The 8,045-nt window shown below is 40.1% G+C and overlaps 1 protein-coding gene across 2 annotated transcripts in view; it reads left to right on the top strand.

Annotated features, from left to right (window-relative positions):
* The first annotated feature begins 774 nt into the window (after positions 1-774).
* Positions 775-8,045, top strand: part of LOC138193024 (forkhead box protein J3-like) — a 58,769-nt gene continuing 51,498 nt past the window's right edge. Inside the window, exon 1 of one of the 2 annotated variants that reach the window (XM_069140794.1) lies at positions 775-1,102. The gene's annotated coding sequence lies outside the window, so the exon portion shown is untranslated. The remainder of the gene's footprint in view (positions 1,103-8,045) is intronic. The other variant, XM_069140795.1, reaches the window with a different exon arrangement.

The following is an 8,045-nucleotide window of genomic DNA, read 5'->3' as shown; positions in this document are numbered from 1 at the left end:
GAAATGTCACACAAAATGTGCATTCATATCTAATGTTTACATGCAAAACAACAAATATAACACTGCTGCAAAAGCATTCTGAGACTATAAAGTGATATATGCACCTTTGAGACGGCATGAATTAAGAAGGCCAAACAAATCCCTGCTCTATGGCTGAAAATGTTCAGCTTCAACGAGGTGCTCTGACTGATGTCCTCTCCTGGTGGGTGCGCTGTGCCTTCACATCAGGCTTCTCCCCAGTATTAAATCAGCAATTTACAGACATGAAGTCTAACTGAGGAATACCTCAACTGCAACAGATAAGACATGTAGTGCCAAGCCCCAAATGTGTTGGTGGTGCAGAATAGTTTAAATACAGGGTGCCTTTACTGTTGCACTTTTAGCAAAGTGTAAACACCATTATTGAAGCTTCTTTGCATGTCTGCATTCATTTTGGTGTCAGGATGCCAAACACACAGATTTTTTTTTTAATGGTTTTAATCCCCTTAATTAATGAGACAGTCCAATTCACTGCCAAAACAATAATTGTGATTGTCCATATATTAATTAAAAAAAATAAAAAAGAATAAACATCACATCATATGCTTTTGATTGTTTATTTTTTGCTAGTCTAAACATATGATAGGCATTTCTTTTTGTAATCAGTATGGTAGGCACGTTCGAGTAGAATCTCATTAATATTGAAATCGGGAACTAGTTAAATGGATGTGATTTCATTTTTCCCATTGTGGTGCATGAATTTATCTTCAACGTGCTCCGGCTGGCGTTGGAAGTAGTTCCGGTGGTTTAGCAGCCGAGCGCAGCACAGAGGAGACCCGGGATCTTCGTGTTGCTGAGCGCAAATGCGAATAGCGGGTCGAGTCCTTCCGTCATGACTGTCGAATGACCACAGACAGCAGCGGTCAGTTTGACGCCTGCAGGGCACCGTGCACGCAGCACGAGCGTGACAGCCCCGAGGCACCACCGTAGCTTTTGTCTTCGAAGGGGATTTTTCAAGTGCAGAATCGGCGTCTGGAGCTTCTGAACCAGTGAGAGTAAAAAAAAAAAAAAAAAAAAAAAAAAAAAAAAAAAATTGATCCGGCTCATTTTCACCTACGACGCGGTGAGTAGTCTGTGCACAATAATTTTTTGAATGTTAAGTCATGGAGGTTTGTGAGAAACACTGAATTACCGGGGAAATAAGTGTCGTTAAAAGCCATCGGTTTTTGACTTGATGGCAGGCAAGTTCGCTGCCTGTCACTATATATGCAATGCCTGCAGACTGTTTCGCATTTGTCTTAAAATCGTGTCAACTTCTGTAAGTTTACATGTGTGCCTGCGTGGTGCCGTTAACACCGCGGGGCGGTCAGGTAACACGCTGTCACGAAAGTAGGGCTGAATAAAACAATTGACCAAGTAGTAGAAATGTGCAGAGGACAGTGCCGGTCACAACTGAAAACACTTTAGAAGTGATGACAGTGGAAGCTTGGAAGTCTACAGGAGACTGGGCTCCACGGCGATGTGTCCCATGCCTTATTATTTCATTGTTAAGGGAAACCTATATGTTCTTTTTACAAGTATTAAATCAAGCTGCACATCTTAGAAGACAGCAGTTCGGTGGATTTCTGTAAGACTGAAGGTAAAACAAGTAACGGCAGTAAAAAAATAGTCAGGTCTCACTAATTGGGTTGAGGGGATTCGTAAGACTTGACCAACTTTTGTTTTACAACATAACATTCTCTATATTAATCCCCAGGTGTCATTAAACGCCATGCAATGTGTTGAGAAATGAATGAATTATTTATTCCTGGTGATGTTAAATTTTTTACTGGAGTGTTGTGTATGTCTTGTGTATTTGTGCAGTGTGTTTGCGTGCATACAATCTATACCTGTATACATCATGTCGCATGTCAAAGTTATCAGAGGCTCCCGGTGTCTAGTGTAGGACATTTTTATAAAGGACATATAAAATATTAAAGCTTACAATATACCAAGTCAGATATGCATCATATATACTGCTTTTAAAAGACATCAGCCTGTGCTTCATATTAAATGCCAAAAGCACTATATTAAATTTTTTTCCTGAACTAATTCAGGAGAGTTGTTTTAACATTTTAACTGTTGAGCTGATGCACAGAAAATATTGTAACTTGCTAAAACTGCTCTATAGAGTGCTGTCTTTTTTTTTTTTTATCACGGTGCGTGCAGGTTCCTTTTATTTCCAGTTTTCCATCAACCTGAGTTTCTTGATGGTACAGTTATGCTCCTCCGCTATAGATTTATTTTCTATAGGCTGCCTCAAATGGGCCGGTGTAGTATCTTTCCATGAAAAGCCACCATAACCTTACCATGAAAGGTGACCGTCTTGTACTGTAAGGAGTCGATATCTTTCATCATGCTGCAGTGTGGACAGCCAGCTAGTACTACACAACTTCATCTCACCAAAAATACACAGACAAGGAGAAGTGTGTGTTTGTGTTTGTGTTTGTGTGCGGCAGACTGAGAAAGCGTTCGAGAGAGAACACCCTGCTCCTGATTTGGATGCGTCTCTAATTCCTATCAAGATGAGAGCTGTCTGAACAGATTTCTCTCATCATTATTTGTACTGAGATTTACTTGTGCTTGTAAATGGTGTTGATTGAGGGTAATTTGGCTTTTTAATTGCTGAACAGCTGCCACACTCACTGCTGATTGCCATTGTAGACTTTCTCAGTAGATCACTCATAGACCCCTAAATGCCTCATTAAAACGTTATGCGGAATCTCATGAAACGTGAAGAGAAGGAGCCCTCATAATGTTTTACTGATTTGTGTTTTATCATCGTAAAGGTCGTTGTAATTATCGTCAATGTCAGCAAATGCAGCGCTAAGAAGCGAGAGTAGTAATGACTTTTTGAAAGTTGAATTAAGGGCTATTTGTGGATGCACTACATGCATCTCACTTTATTTGATAAAGATGAACTCCATATGCCAGTTTTTGAATCAGTCATGGCTGTCAAAATTTTATGTTGTCTCTGCATATTCATTATGACTTGTAATATATTCTTTTTGTGTTACTTCTCAAGTAATGATGGGCAGCCAGACTTTCTTCTTACCATCCGCCAAGAATGATTTGCCACCCAATTAAAACACAATGGAGTTAAGACACTCAACTTCTCACAATTTGGGACAAAAATTATTTTGTGTTAGTAGAGTAAGCATCCACTTGATTTTTTTATATTTAGAAAAATTTAAGTACATATAGAATCGAAACCAAATCCCTTCATCCTGGTGCTTGTATGGTATGTTCACACTGAGCTTGTTTTATTGAAAATCTCAGCATGATTAACGCTAGCACGTATCGTTCAGGAGTCTTTTTTTTTGCAGCTCATAAGTAAAATCCAATCTCTTTGACATGCTGTACAGAGAATGTTTTGTCTGTCTCAGCTGCAGCATTGATGCCTGTGAACAGACAAACTGTGGGCTCATCTTTTCATCCTGCTGCTGTTCAAGAGAATCTGTGTTTAACCTTGGAAAGATCTGTTTACTTAATGGAAAAACTTAATAAGTAACAATATGCTGTGAGCAAACACAGACGCCCACGCTCTTCTTTTGGACGGATAGATGCCTGGGCGCCGTCTTCTGGTCTTTGTCGTGAACACTTCTGCTAGAGGGGCTGTTGCCGAGCTACCTTGCTCGAAGACAGCGTGGCAGCAGCTATTATAAGAAGGAGGTCTCCTTTGCTTCAGCTAGAAGCACTTTAATCTGCCTCTGTAATTATCAGGCCACCACAACGTTACGAAGTCATCCGGTCATTTTAATTACTTGAGGTCATATCAATAATCAGCTGTTCAAATAATCACTTAGACAAAGTCATTATCGAAATGACCTGCTATTAGAAGTAATTACCAAACCCCTGTAAGTGAGTGGATGTGAGCAGATTTGGGCCTTGAAATCAGATATTGATTTACCTATAATGTACCATAGCAGGCTCCTCTGTCATCAGGTCGGGTTGGCGATAAATCTGACAACACATTAGAGCTGACTTTCTCTCTTTTCAAGTACCTTTAAATTCCCTGAGTGCTCCCAGTCACTGTAATTTTTGTCATGTCCCCAGGAAAGTACACGTAATTTGAATTCAAATGCAGCAAATCCTTTTATCTTGTCAAAACCTCTTTGATTCTGTTAGGAAAGCACCGCTCTGATTTGAAAAGGAAAGATGCAAAAGATAAAACAGGGGATGATCACTTTTAAAGGGCTGTCATTTGGACTGAACTCAACAGCTGTGCTGCCAGCGACGAGAGTTCAGTGCAAAGCTTCCATTGTAAAGCTGATGTAAAGCTCGTGTCTTGCACAAGCCGAGTGTTGTACTCTACTGGTTATGTTTTAATGAGTAACAATTGTTGGCCAATTTGCATGTAAAACAATGTAATTATAAACAAGCATCAAAAAGCTGTAATACTTCTAAAAAATGCAAATTACTCTCCATTATAAAGCGCAACAAAACCTAAGCCATGCCTCCGAGCCAGAGCCTCTAGGATGCTCGCTTCCATTATTAATGCTATTCACAAGCCAAACTTTTTAGGTTGGTGCAGTTGGGCTCTTTAATCTATTTTTGCTGTAAATTAATGAATTTTTAAAGAGGACTAGTCCTCGCTGAATAGGGCTGGATGTGGGAATGCAGTTGGAGTCGTGGTGACGCAGTGCTATAGCCCCCTTTACTGTGCAAAGCATGAGTTCACAAACAGCATCCCATCTCTCTCCTGGGACCTTTCGTTGGGGGAGTTTGCCGAAATGCTGCACTCCTATGTTTTATTTATGACAAAATATGCCTTTTTAACTTCGCCGTTGTCAGAATCTCGAATTCTGATAGCTTTTTCCTCGTCGGTAGTAGTAAGTCTTCTGGGTCGCTAACTCCCCCTACTTTGGCAGATGTTTTCAGGTGTTATGTTCTGTGTGGGCTTATCGAGTTAAATATTTTATTCTAGGCCTTGAGGGATTCAGTGGAACCTACTGATTTTTCTTGCCTCCTTTCTTTCAATCAGATTTTCTTTCAGACTTGAGAGAAATGTTGTGAATCAGTGCATTGTGTGTCAGCTGAGATATCCACTGGATTAACTTTTGTTGACTTGGGCCAGCCAGCAGTATTCATGAACTGCTGATGAAGGTGTTGTTTTGCCATGGGTAAATTATCATCCTCCGTTTTTTTCCCCGAACTTTTCCTTTCAACCATCAGTTGGCCTGACTGCTCCCTTTAAAGACTAAGGCCATGAAATGTATGACACTTTGAAACAGTCCTCTTCAGGTTTCCTTTAAAAGAAATAAGTCGACAGTATCAAATAATAATTGCTTAACCCGGCTCCACTGAGGGATGAGCAAACAGTCACCATGTGGGCAACCGATTTGCCTTGATATCTTGGAATTGAACCTTTTCAGAGGTATGTTTTCTGGTGCTGAAGCAGAAAGTAATTAAGACATTCAATACTGCTTTTTGGACCTTTTCCTCCTTGCCTTGAATGGCCCACACTTGCAGACATGACAGCGCTCAGTATGCCTACAGACTTTCTTTTGACACATTAGCCTTCCTCTTGCCAAGGCAGTCCTTCCCAGAAACCCCCTCTGCTCTGCTCGCTCCGGGTGGGTATTTTGTCATTACTTCATTTTCCTCTGAAAATATTTTGATGCCTCTTTCCTTTGGCTCGCTCCCCCCTCCTCCTCCTCTCACCCATCCCCCGTCACTCCATTCAAAGTTCTCTATTAAAATGCAGAACTGTAAAGCCTCTCTCAGTCTAAAAGCCTGCTAGCAGCGGGGGACTGTTAGCTGTTAGTGATGCATACAGCTGAGTGAGTGCATCACAGCTACAAAGTCTAATGGGTGAATACATTCAATCACACACGTACCCTCAACTCTTTTAAAGGGACAATGTTCCCAGTCATGCAAGCTCCATCCACAGTGCAGAGTGAGGTATTTACATTTTTTTGGGAGGAAAAGATTTCTTGTACAAAAACGTCCAAATCCTTGCTCTCTCTCTCTCTCTCTCTCTCTCTCTCTAATGCTTGCAATCTTTTCTATAAGTGCTACCTAATATCTGGCAACTGACAACATACCAAAGTTTACATTTCTATGGGAAAATCTATGATTACCATGTGTTTTTCTTTCTACCTTAATTTGAACCTCTTCTGATACCCACTAATGTTAGCCAAACATTTATCTCTAAAACTGTAAACCCATTCATACTGAAGCCGATCAAACTGTTTAATCAAACCCTGCTTCTACGTATGATCAGCAGCCAGAATATCCCCCTCTCACCACGTTTTATTTCCCATTCAACTTGAGCTCTTTGAAATGTACCTCGCCTGTAAAGCTTTCCTGAACAGTGATACACAGTTTAATTTTAGGTATTTGCAGGCATTAAGTTGATTGCATTACCCCAATCATTACATTAGAATCAGTCGTCCCCTGTAATGCAACAGAGATCCTCTCTCTAGGACAGTTTTCTGAACCGCCACAAAGTTGACTGTTTTCTGCATATTTATTTCTAAACTTGCAAATAATCATGCAATCATGCATTTATGAATACAAACCAATACATTTTGTTATTGATAGGTTGAACATGGACTTTACAATTTTCTGATTAGGTTCCTTTTGAAACTTTACCATTCAGTTTTATTACTCCCATAATTTTTTATTGTCATAAAAGAATCGTTTTTGAAAGTGACACTTAAATGTGTCCAAAAAAGGAATGTATTTTTGGAGAACAGACAATACTGAATTTTTTTTATGGCTGATGCCGATATTGATAAGTTTCGATATCGATATATCAACCGAAATATGGTTATCAAACACTTGTAATAAAAAAATTCAATGAAAAACTTGACAAAAATGACATTAGTGCACTGAAACAGGGAACTTTAATGAGAATTTGTTAATTAAAAAGAAAAAGAAAAGATGAATAGAAACATTTCAAATTCACCCCAAGCATCTTTTTTGCATAATGTTCAGAATTCTTTTTTATATCGGACAACGTATGCTGATGCCGATATATCTATCATAGGCCAATGCCAACCAGTAAAATCGAATGGAGCTGCAGTATTTTTTAGGAACTCCATGGTGTATATACAATCCCATAACATTTTCTACAAACTAGGCTAACTACTCAATCATTCAATTATCTATTCATTATCTGGAACGTCTCTCTTTTGACTTCACCATGGACAGGCCACTGTTACATCACAGGGCCAACACAGTAAGAAAGACAGCCATCCACACTCACCTTCACATCTACGGCCAATTAAGAATCAGCAATTAACCTAATTATTCTATTATATTGTACGAGTGAAATGACGGACACATGCTGAGTTGCTGTATCTGTTATTTTTTTTTATTAAGATAGAACGAATTGTTAGTATTCTGTTTCACTGCACATTATATTGTACTTATTGCTCTTTCACTACACTCAAACAACCATGAACAGTTACTTGAATGAATAAACCACCTTCATAGTGGTGTCTATGCTTTCTATACAATACAATGTATTTCATATGTAAAACTGATAGCCCCGAGATAAGCGCTGTAAAAGCTGTCTTCTCTGCAGTGATCATATCTCTGCCCTGATACCACGCAGACTTCTGAGGCCAACGTGAAACCCAGCAGATATCAGAAACAAAAGGCAGAGTGCTGAGGTTAGCTCAGTCACTGTGGGACCAGTTGACTGAGTCGACTAGGTAATTGGTTGTGTCTACCCGCCCAGCAGGGACCTTATCCCCAGAAGCCAAGTCATGCCCCTCCTCGTCTCTCTCTGCTCTCTTCTATTACTCATCATCCCAAATCCTCACCAGGCGAGCGGTGCGAAGCTCCACCGTGCCGTCATGCAGCCAGCCCACGCTTCCAAACTTCTCAACAACAACAGCCACGGCAGCACAGCAGGTCGGGGCTTGTGGCAGGCTGATTTGCAGCTTGAGCTTCCTTTTAATGAGTGGAAAATAAGTACTTGTTGTTCTATGTCTTGTGTGTCACCACCCCCATCCCCACCTACCCACCACCAGTACAACTAGCAATGCTACCTTCCCTCCAGCAAAAAAAAAAAA

The sequence above is a fragment of the Embiotoca jacksoni genome, unplaced genomic scaffold (assembly GCF_022577435.1).
Source record: "Embiotoca jacksoni isolate LCO1_2020_lvr unplaced genomic scaffold, fEmbJac1.0.p SCAF_9, whole genome shotgun sequence".
Lineage (NCBI taxonomy): Eukaryota > Metazoa > Chordata > Actinopteri > Embiotocidae > Embiotoca > Embiotoca jacksoni.
Note: the sequence above shows the minus strand (reverse complement) of the source record. Positions and strands in the feature narration are given on the sequence as shown.